Consider the following 11,582-nt stretch of genomic DNA (forward strand, 5'->3'; position numbering starts at 1 on the left):
GAGCCTAGGTGAACCGGAGCAAAGATGGCTCTCCTTCCAGCTCGAGCCTTGAGACTGCTCCTGGGCAGACACCCCTCCTCTGGCTGGAAAAGCACCAGATTACTGGAGCCAGAAATGGGATCTTTCCCAGAAGCTATGTCACTTCTGCAGGTCGCCCTCTACCCGGCCATCACAGGAGCAAAGATGGCTCTCATAAGGGCTCAGGCCTTGAGACCCCTCCTGGGCGGACACCCCTCCTAGGGCAGAAAGGTGCTGGATGACTGGAGCCAGATAAGGAGTCTGTCCCAGCAGCTGTGTCGCTTCTGCAGGCCACCGTCTCCCAGGCCATGCACTGGAGCCATGTTAGCTGTTTTTACTGCCATGGTTTTTGATTCCCACAGGTGAAATCGTCAGCAAAGCCTCCAGCACTGAACAACCTTTTCCTGTGTAGCCATAGACCATAGCCAGTCTCCTCTCCAACAGCCTCACTATCTCTGAAAGTTGATTGGCATCACAGAAAATGCAACATCTCCCAAGGGCCTTGGCTCTTTCTATCCTGTGTCTTCTATAAGGGAACTTTGGGAATGTCTGGATAAGTGAACATATGCAATTCTTACAAATTCTGGGTGCTCCAGGATCCTTTTCCACATTCATTGGTGTCCATAGTAGACTAGAGAGATGATATGTGTATCATAGTACTTTTATGCTAATTTCTTAAGAAATTTTAATATTAATTTCTTTAATAATTTCTTTAATTAATTTAAGAAATTAATTAAAATTTCTTAAGAAATTTTAATATTCACTAAAGAAGATAGTCAGTTCTTTACTAGTCTGGTGTAAATTAGTTCTTAAGAAGGACTGATTCTGCTGTTTTTCTATGTATGGTGAACAAGTCATGTTAATATGAGGGAAAACAGTCACAAAATTAGAACATATCATATATGTTTCATATATATTATTGTTATTATTGAGATATATATATTTCATTGTCTAAAACCTGTCTTTTTAACAATAGGCACCATCTTAGTCAGTGTTCTTTTGCTGTGAAGAGACACCATGACCATGGAAACTATTATAAAAAGAAAGTACTTCATTGGTGCTTCGTTGCTGTTTCAGAAATTTAGTCTATTATCATCATGGTGGAGAGCATGGCAGGGTGCAGGCAGACATGATAGCAGAGAGTTCTAGATCCAGATCCAAAGGCAGCAAACAGAAACATTAGGCCTGGCTTGGACCCTCAAAACTTCAAAGCTCACCTCAGAGACACACTTCCTTCAACAAGACCACACCTTCTCCCAGAATGCCATACCCCTTAATCCTTTCATATAGTGACTAAGCATTTAGATACATGAGCCTATGAGGGGCATTCTTATTCAAACCATCACAGACACTTTAAACAGATACTGGCAACAAATATATTAATACTGGTTCAAAGCTAACTCAGTTCAGCCACTTCCAAGTAAGCGAAAAATCACATGTTCCATGGCAAAAGACTTTTAGTCTTAAAGGAAATTTTTAGCTCAGAGATACCACCATCACCAGTATAAACTGCCTGGATGATTAGCTCCACCCAGCAGGGAATCTTTCTCATTGGGAAGGGTAGGATTTGTCTGCAATGAAAAGTTTTTGGATGAGAAAGCAATGCCAACTGAGTTCATTAAATATAAAAGAACTCTTAAGGGAGCAGCACTATTTTGAAGGATGAATTCTGTCTAAAACAAAAGCAAATCAGAGTGCCTAATGATGAAATTGACCATCAATTCTAAAGAAAACAATAGAAAGTCTTCCTTTTATATTCAAAATAAAGAATGTTGTCTTAATTTCAACTCAAATAACAACAGAAAAGCATCACTGTGTACTTTAGGTTTGTGGGGAAAACAAGCCAAGCTGTGCATTACTGCTTCTATACCTGTAATTCATGACTAATAATCATTATCATTTGCTGAAGGCTTTGCACTAAGCCATATGCTGTGTCCCACACACATCCCTCATTTAATTGTTACAACACTGAGAAGTGTCATTATCATTCTCAGCTTCGGAACGAGGAAATTTAGACTTTGAGAATTTGAGGAACTTTGCTAATATCAGACAGCTGGCAAGTGTGAAGCTGTTCAAACTCAAGTCTCTCAAACTTCCTGTGCCATTCCTTTTCTTCTGCATTAAACTGGTCCTGCACCTAATACCTCAGCCATTGTAACCTGCCTGCCACAGCTGTCCTTTATTTGTTTCCTTCCAGTAATGTGATAGCAAAAGTATGTAGTTATTTAAGTGGGCAGAATAATCTTACAGGTACTTTCACAATTCTGAAAGTGGGGAAGAAGAGTACTGTATTGGTTATGGTTTTAAAATTCAGATATAAAACTCATCTCCTATGATGACATGTGGGTCTCTCGCCATTATGCTACAAGCAGTACTGACTGGAGAATACTTATGTCCAGCATGCACATGAAAACCAGACTAAAGCCTTACCCTTACTTTTGCAATACTTTTATGGTCAGGGCTAGGGGAACCTTCCCCTTTTTATCTCTCTTTACACATCACTCAGACATTCCTGTGGACACAAATATGTACACTGAATTTTTAAAGTTGGCAACTAGAAGACGTTTTAAATTGTGAAGACTAGGTTTACTGAATACTGTAACATTCCAAAAATTACCATACTATTTTGACTATCATAAAAATAACAACATGTTTAATTGCTTTTCTTCTGACTTACACATTGAACTTAACTGCCTCTCTTTTCTCCATAGGGTCAAGTAACTCACTAAATCAGGTGGATTGGACAACAAAAGACTCTTCCTTGGGATAAAATTATTATTCAAATAAAGTTATTTAAAAGGTTTAGGGACATCTGGGTTCTTTCCAGCTTCTGGGTATTATAAATAAGGCTGTTATGAACATAGTGGAGCANGTNTCCTTATTACAAGTTGGAATATCTTCTGGTTATATGCCCAGGAGAGGAATTGCTGGGTCCTCTGGTAGTACTATGTCCAATTTTCTGAGGAACCGCCAGACTGATTTGCAGAGTGGTTGTACCAGCTTGCAATCCCACCAACAATGGAGGAGTGTCCCTCTTTCTCCACATCCTCACCAGCATCTGCAGTCACCTGAATTTTTGATCTTAGCCATTCTGACTGGTATGAGGTGGAATCTTAGGGTTGTTTTGATTGCATTTCCCTGATGATTAAGGATGTTGAACATTTTTTCAGGTGCTTCTCAGCCATTTGGTATTCCTCNGTTGAGAATTCTTTGTTTAGCTCTGTACCCCACTTTTTAATAGGGTTATTTGATTTTCTGGAGTCTACCTTCTTTATATATATTGTTCTTTATATATATTGAATATTAGTCCCCTATCTGATTTAGGATTGGTAAAGATCCTTTCCCAATATGTTGGTGGCCTTTTTGTCTTATTGACAGTGTCTTTTTCCTTACAGAAGCTTTGCAATTTTATGAGGTCCCATTTGTCAATTCTTGATCTTACATCACAAACCATTGGTGTTCTGTTCAGGAATTTTTCCCCTGTGCCCATATCTTCGAGGCTTTTCCCCACATTCTCCTCTATAAGTTTTAGTGTCTTTGGTTTTATATGGAGTTCCTTGATTCACTTAGACTTGAGCTTAGTACAAGGAGATAAGAATGTATCAATTCTCATTCTTCTACATGCTGACTGCCAGTTAAGCCAGCACCATTTGTTGAAAATGCTGTCTTTTTTTCACTGGATGAAGCAGGGCATAGTGGTGGATGCCTTCAATCCAAGAACTCAGGAAGTAGAAACAGATGGTTCTCTGTGACTTTGAGGTTGGATTGGTCTATAGAGTGAGTTTCAGGACAGAGAGAAACCCTGTCTCAAAGGGGGGGGGGAGGATTTAATCAACTGTAAACCAACAGTTTAGGGTGTTTACCTATTAAAACTAATACAAAACCCAGGGATGTATCCAAAATTAACTCTAGACACCAACATACTAAAAGTCTTATAGCTCATGTAAAATATGAGACATTGTTGCTTTGAGTGTTCCTGAAGATTGGAAGCATCTCATTAGAAACAATGAGAAACTGTCTGGTTGTATGGGATATAGCAAGAGGCCCAATATGAATCAGAGAAGAAATTAAGTGCAAACTTTCAAGACAAAGAGCCTAAAAGAATGACAATAATAATATTACTTATATTTAATAGTGTAACTAAAGTCTCTGTTCCAAATGAGGGTCAACCAATTTAATCCTATGTACAAATAAAGAAGGGAGTGTGCTTCTAGGATAGTGAGCCACTCAAAACCAAGACAGGAGTAGCACTGACAAAATTTGCAAACGAGCCTCAGGAAAGGCTAGGACACTGCTGGGCTGCCCTATTCCTCTTCCATGCCATGTGTCTGTAGCGTCTTCTTTTCTCCTTGAAAGCTGCTGCCATTTAACTTATTTTTTCACAAACCTGTATCAGACTAACATTTCATTGTTTTTCACATGTTGAAACCGTACAAAAAGTTTTTTTGTGGCATTTTCATACATACATGTATCTTCATACATACACAAGACATACTTTGATATTTTTCTTCCCAACACTACCCTCTCTTGCCCACCTCCTTTATCTACATATGCTTCATAAATATAGCATTTTGCTTCTTTTTACTTTGGTTTACTTTTTGTTGTTGGAGACAAGCCTTGACTGTAGTTCTGGTAGTTCACTGTGTGGTCTAAGGTAGAGTCATGCAATGATATTCCTCCATCTGCTTCTTGAGTCAGTACATGATCCATCACTATTCTTAGCACAAGTTAACCACTGTTAATCTTACATGTAGAAGTGCTGATTATTATTTTGTAAACCTACATGACGTGTCGTGTTCTTTTCATATTGTTCTCAATACCTTTTGAATGTTGATCATACTGTTTTCAGTCAAATATTAGTAGCTAATTCAAACCAATTCCAAGTTTACAAATTATGAAAACTAGATTTTGCTTCTAAATAAAGTGTAGGCAATCATATAAGAATTAGACATGCTCCTTACTCCCCAAGAAAAACTAAAAAGGACACTTTTTTTTTTTCAAGTTTCAAGAACTGGCCAAACTAAAGTTCCATGAACATAGAATTCCCCGGGTGAACCAGTACCTGCTGAATTTTCTTGATTCTGTTCTCACGATGCCAGTCAGTGGTTCTCCTAGGGAAAGGGAAGCAAGCGGAGATTTCCACCATGGCCAGTGGTACTAACATGGGATCATTTGCTACATGTTGCTGTCCAACAGAGCAAAGGAGAGGTGAGAAACGCCCAACACACAATTAAATCTACAGGTCTTTAAGAGCTCAAATGAATAATGCCCCCTGAGAAGAAAAGGGTTACCATAAAACTCACAGCTCTTTTCCCTTCAATCAACAAATGAAAGTTGGCAGCTCAGTGGGGACAGTATACAAGAGAAGGCAGAAGAAGAAGGCAGAATAGAATCTGGTGCAGTTGATTCTGAACAAAGACCCTCAAATACTCATCCAAAAGCAAATCCCCAAGAATAGGATGGTTCAAAGACAGAAAGAATCTAATTTCGAAATACCTGTGACTCAGCTCAACCTTTAGGCAGCTGTTAATTCAGGTATTTATACATTCCACTGATCCCGAGGGAGGCAAACACTATCTACAAACAATCTCATTCAGTGTCTCTACAGGCCTTTTAAGTAAAACATCCAAGTCAAGTCTATGCCTATAGACCATCACTGGATACTTTTACAATGTGCAATATCTGTTTACCCAAAGAAACATAATGTTTGCAATCTGCTAAGAAGAATGGGACTAATAATAAAAGCCCTGACAATAGAAATAGTTCTATACAAAACTGAGATATTAACAGTTAGCAGGAAGGACTTTACCATCAATAGATAAGGCAAACAAAGAAACAATACATGAGTTGTAGAAGTAGCATGTTTAAACCAAGAGTGAGACTATTAAAAACAAAATAATATGGACTTTCTAGAAATCAGGATGGCATTGAATGGATGCATCAGATGTATTAGTACACCAGACTCAGGAGAAGTCAAAAGTAGCACAAAGTTAAAAGAATCTAAACAGAAGCATGGAGCAGGAAAAAGGCAGAAAGGAAAGAACAAAAGATTGTGGCTGAGTCACATGATTTAAAGTATGTATGCACCTGGGTATGGTGGCACACACCTTCAGTCCCAATACTCAGGTGGCAGAGGCAAGTTGATTTCTATGAATTTGGGGCCAGCATGGTCTGTTCTAGTGTTACATAGTGAGAACCTGTCTAAAAACACACAAAACATACTTTTAATATACATATGCAGGAGAGAAAATAATCGATGAGGGGAGATGCTAAAAAAAAACAAAATAGTACTAAGAATTTCTAGAAATACAAAAGCCTCTCCAGTAAGGTAGGCGCTACTTACGAATGAAAATCTATGAAAATCAAGGGAAAATGTAGCAATAACTTTTAACAGCTAAAAGTTGAAAAATAGTGTACCCACTGGGACTTCGACAAAATATATCTTTGTAAGCAAAGATTAATTATAGATGTGTTCAGCCAGATAGTAAGGTAAAAATTTCTGAAATACTAGATGACACCTGTGAAAAAAAGAAAAAAGCAAAGAAAAAAAGGCCAATGGAAAATGACTCCAAATAGAATCCTAGGTTGAAATAAGAAATATAACCAAGTGCAGAAATATATAAGAATAACTATAGTAACATATATAGCTAATATCCCAAATGAAGACATCCATTGTGTAAACCAACTGTGTAAATCAATAATTATTGATTATTGTATAAATCAATAATCCAATTTATTTGGATTATTCAAGGTGTAATAAAGGTGTTTATTTTCAATAGGATTACATAGAATCTTAGTACTCTAGCTTCAACACCAGATAAAATAATAGTTAATGGTTCTGTAACAGATGACAGCTCTAGAGTTTTGAAAACAGCTTTTTTTATTGGCTGGCAAAATAGTAAAGCAAGCACACAAAAATTAGTGAAGATATAAAAATATTTGTACATTATACTTAAGTTTTATACAAGTCACATAGAAAACATTCTGTTTCAGCAATTTCAAAGCAAAACTGCAAAACTTCAAGTATCATTTACAAGAAGGATCTATGCGAGGCACAAAGCAAATCTCAAGCAACTGAAACTGACAGTTAATCAAAAAAGATGATTAAGAAAATAGCTGTAATCAAAGGAAATAACTTCTCTATCAACAATCAGGTAAATGCAACACAAATCCCAGTGAGATGCCAATATACAGCCATTAGAGAGCCTAAACCGTACACTAGCAATGCTCACTTGGGCAAAGATGAAGAGCAATGAGAAGTGTTGCGTTTTTATTTTGTTCTGGTTTATTTTGTTGGTTGTGTTCTCTTCTTGTATATGTATGTGTGTGGTGTTCATGGGCTTGTGTATGAATACCCACATAAGTGCAAGTGCATGAACCGTTCTGTGTGCATATATATAGAAGACCAAGGTTTTGACCAGCAGTGTTTCTCTCGCTCCTTCTCCATCTTGCTCGTTGAGAGAGGGTCCTTTTCTAAAACCAGAGTGTGTTGTTTTGGTTACTTTTGTGTCTTCTTTTGCTTTCTGTAAATGTGATGAACAGCATGCCCAAAGCAATTAGAGAACAGATGAATTTAGTTGGCTTACATTTCTCTGTTACAGTTCATCATCTAGGAAAGCCAAGGAGAGAACTCAAGGAGACAACCTGGGAGCCAGGAAATGAAGCATAGGCCATGAAGGAATGCTACTTGTTGGCTTGCTCTCCATGGCTCTCATTCAGCCAACTTTCTTATACCTCTAGGGACCGCTTGCCTAGGGAGTAGCACTGCCCATTGTGGGATGAGCTCTTCATGTGATTCATTAATCAAGAAAATATTCTACAGACTTACCTATAGGCAATTTGAAGGATCTATTTTCTCAGTTGAGGTTCTTCTTTCCACACAACTATACCAGATTAGACTATTTAAGACATGGATAGCTTCCATCAGCATACCCTGACTACATGTCTAACTCACAAATGGGATTATGTTTAGGCTACACACCTGGATTCTGGAGATCAAAACTCAGGTTCTCCTGTTTACATGGTGAATGCTGGTCCCACGGATCAAGCTCCCCAACCTGTAACTGGAACTCTTGTTAGTTATGATACAAAAGCACAGAGCCGCTTTGAAAAGTAGTTAACTAGCTTATCACGAATCTCATATATATATCTATGATCCAGAAATTTTCCATTCCAAATGATCTATCTAAGGAAAATGAAATTTATGTTCATAGAGAAAATTAGGTGTGAATGCTTAAGTAGGTATATTCATTACTGCCAGACTTTAAAAACAACACAGAACAGCCATAAAGTGAGAAACTGCTCACCAATAAGAAAGAATAAATTAAGGCTTCCAATAACTTGGTGAAACTTAGTTGTGTTTTACTCAGTGAAAGAATACAGACAAAAATATGTATGATCCATCTATATGACACTGGGTGGCGCCGTTTCCTGGGCAGGGAGTTTTGAGCTGTATAAGATGGAGAAAGTAAGCTGCATACTAGGATTCATGAGCATCTATTGCTCTCTTCTGACAGCATAGGCCACGACTGCAAGCTCCTGCTGCCTGCACTTCCTTGCCATGATGGACTGTACCTTGAATCCTGTACTAAAAGAAACCTGTTCTTTCATAAGTTGCTTTCGTCAGAGTAGAATGCTCACAGCAACAGAAGAGAAACTAGGACATCTTATAAAGTTGCACTTCATGAATTGCCAGCACCCAAATCTAACTCAACCCTCCCAAGTATACAGAGCCATGTTCTATCTTGTCCTTGTCAAACACCCCTGTTTTCTCTCAGGTACTTAAAAAGGCTGATGGCTGACACTTTGGCTACAAAAATGTATAACTACGTTGTCTTGATCCATTCTTCACTCGGTAGATTATTGCTTTGGATCCTAAGTGCCAATATTTTTTTTTCTGTGTATATTAAATGAAAAGGTCTAAAATACTGGTGACTTCTCTTGTTAGAAAGGTTTACTTTTCTGTCAAATGTGTACTTTATTTTCAGTATTAGAGTATGCTTTTATTATGTCTATTTTTTCTCTACTACTGCTTGACTATAACAGACTAGTTATGAGAATTTGTCCTAAGGTAGTACATTTTAAGATTAAAACTTTGGGCTGTGGGGAGTTCTCAGATCATTGTCAGTTTGGTTCCAAAAGGAATGTGAGACCCCAATTCTCTTTTATTCTTCTTTCTTCTTCTTAATCATGAGGTAAAGCAGTTTACCATTTGTGCCATCTTGGGCCTCTTGCATCCTTAACTCCAGTCCAAATATAGGTTAATGAAATCTTAGAATTTTCAATCCAAAAGCATGAGACAAAACACACCTTTCGTCTTCATCGATCAATCATTTAACATTTTGGTTGTTATAGTAATAAGAAAGAACTAACAAAGACCTTTCATGTCCTGAGAGAGGGATCATATATTTTATTAAATATTTTATGGTGCTATTTTTATTACGTTTGCATTTTAAGTATGAGTGTGCATAGAAAATTGGCATTTAATTGAATATGATTTATAAATTTAAAATTGCTGAGTATTTTGAGCCATAAAAATTATGCTGCATTTGTTTTTGTTTTGTGCATATGTATACTTATTTTTACTTATTATCAATGTTTTATTGTTTAAAAACAGATGAATCCACTTTTTTTGTACACCATTGTTTTTCAATAGTTTTACAGAACACATGTACATACATCTACAGTTAGTTCAGGATGAGAACCCAGTCAGGCTATAAATTCTATTATCAATCATTGCATCAATGTAGAAAATACAATGTCAAACAAAAGGGTGTCACATAGGCCTGCATGGAATAACACCATGCTATTAATATTTCAGAGTCATTATAGAATTATAAAAGTAGTCTTGGTCAAGTGTATAAGAATAATTTTTGGCACAGTGCAAAAGATTTCAGAATTTACATGATTTGACAAAAGTAAAAATAGTCACATAAAAAGAAATCATGCTGTAATTCATTGTAGACATTCAGTGGACTTTTCAAGTTCTTAAATATATAGGGTAAGCCCTTAGATTGGCAGACTTAAATTTGTATTCTCATCTTTATGTACCAGAATTGCATCTTCCTCATCCAACAACATACAAAAATGGAATGAATGTCAGCAGCTTAAGAATGATGCATTACTAAGCTTTTCTTAAGGGTCAGGTATCCCCGTTGGATTTACAGCAGATTGCTAAGGAACACAGTCCTTGCTTGGGCAATGAGGTACTATGTTTTTAATCTAAGTTCAGTGTTGATTGGAGCTGTAGGAGTTCTGACCCCACTGGAGCCTGGAGAAGGAGTTAATCACTGGCTCCCTCCCAATCCCTCTCCTAATCAGATTTAATCTCCTCATGGTCCACCTCTTAGAAAGCTCTGCATTTTCTTTGCCACCTGTTCTAATACTTCTGGATGTTGGATTTGTCCCCATTCCTTACTAAAAATATGATTAATTTGAGGCTCAGGAAACTGCCTTAGCAAATCAATTGTATGTTATGAGCTTCTCCAAGACCCACTACTACATTATGGCTCTATCCTAGAAAGCTCTATGTAAGAGACCTGAATGGCCATCAGAAGGAAAAGGATTCTGCTGAGTGAGCTTGAGCAAGAGTTATTAACTTACATTAGTTTTGTACCATGTTCAACTCAATTAAGAACCATTGATGGTATATCTTTACTAAAAACTTAAATGTTTTTAGTGAAAACCTTGTTTTATTTTGTGTATAGGAACACAGTTCACATGTTAAATATCACGTTGATAGAAGGAGTTTTATATTTTTTGTGCATGTGAAACAACAAGGAATTCGCAGGTTATAAAATCCTTTGCCCCAAGACAAAAATCCTTTTCTTAAAAAATTACTTTTTCTAAGTGGGTCAATGGGACAAACAACTTATTTGACTGGACTTTTATAGTTCCTCTGATATATTGTAATAGTTAATGGCATTTAAAAAGAACTGTCAAATTTCATTTTATAGCCCCAAAAGAAGAGCACAGATTATGCTCTTTTGGAATCAAAATAGCTCTTACTACTTCAATACATAAAAAGTAGAATTCACATGACATCATTTTCCATTGAAAGAGCACCAATTAAACTTGCATTCTTTTAAATCTTTATGTTTTACCTTTAAAGAATTTTTTACAAATCACAAAAAATACCTTATGTATTATTTTATAAACAAAATAAATGAAAATACTGTTATGGTACTAAAATCTCTTACCTTAAGAATTCAGCTCTCCGAATAGCTGAGCAGAATATTCCATTTCTGTCTCACACAGCAGCATCATTTGTCGCCCACAGCTTGTACAATGCAGCATTCTTACAGGAAATCACCAGTGTTTTCTCTGGCACTTTTTCCCACAAGGGAACATTCTGACAATGCCTTTCTTTCTCAACATATGTAAGAATATATGTAACAGGTGACAATCACAGTCAAACGTTCCCCACTTGTAGTGGCTATCCCTGGTTGTCAACTTGACTATATTTGAAATGAACTACAATCCAGAATTGGAAGGCTCACCAGTGAACCTAATCTGGAGGCTGGGAGATAGAAGTTTCTGATCTGGATCTTGGTATGGAGATCTTG

At 37.0% G+C, this 11,582-nt stretch overlaps 1 long non-coding RNA gene across 1 annotated transcript in view; it reads left to right on the forward strand.

The window, feature by feature from the left end:
• LOC115064799 overlaps positions 1–9,640 on the forward strand; it is a 14,553-nt gene extending 4,913 nt beyond the window's left edge. The window contains exons 2-3 of the long non-coding RNA XR_003844612.1: positions 7,012–7,172; positions 8,535–9,640. This is a non-coding gene — a long non-coding RNA (uncharacterized LOC115064799). The remainder of the gene's footprint in view (positions 1–7,011; positions 7,173–8,534) is intronic.
• The last annotated feature ends 1,942 nt before the right edge of the window (positions 9,641–11,582 follow it).

This window comes from Mus pahari, chromosome 10, assembly GCF_900095145.1.
Source record: "Mus pahari chromosome 10, PAHARI_EIJ_v1.1, whole genome shotgun sequence".
NCBI classification, from domain to species: Eukaryota; Metazoa; Chordata; class Mammalia; order Rodentia; family Muridae; genus Mus; species Mus pahari.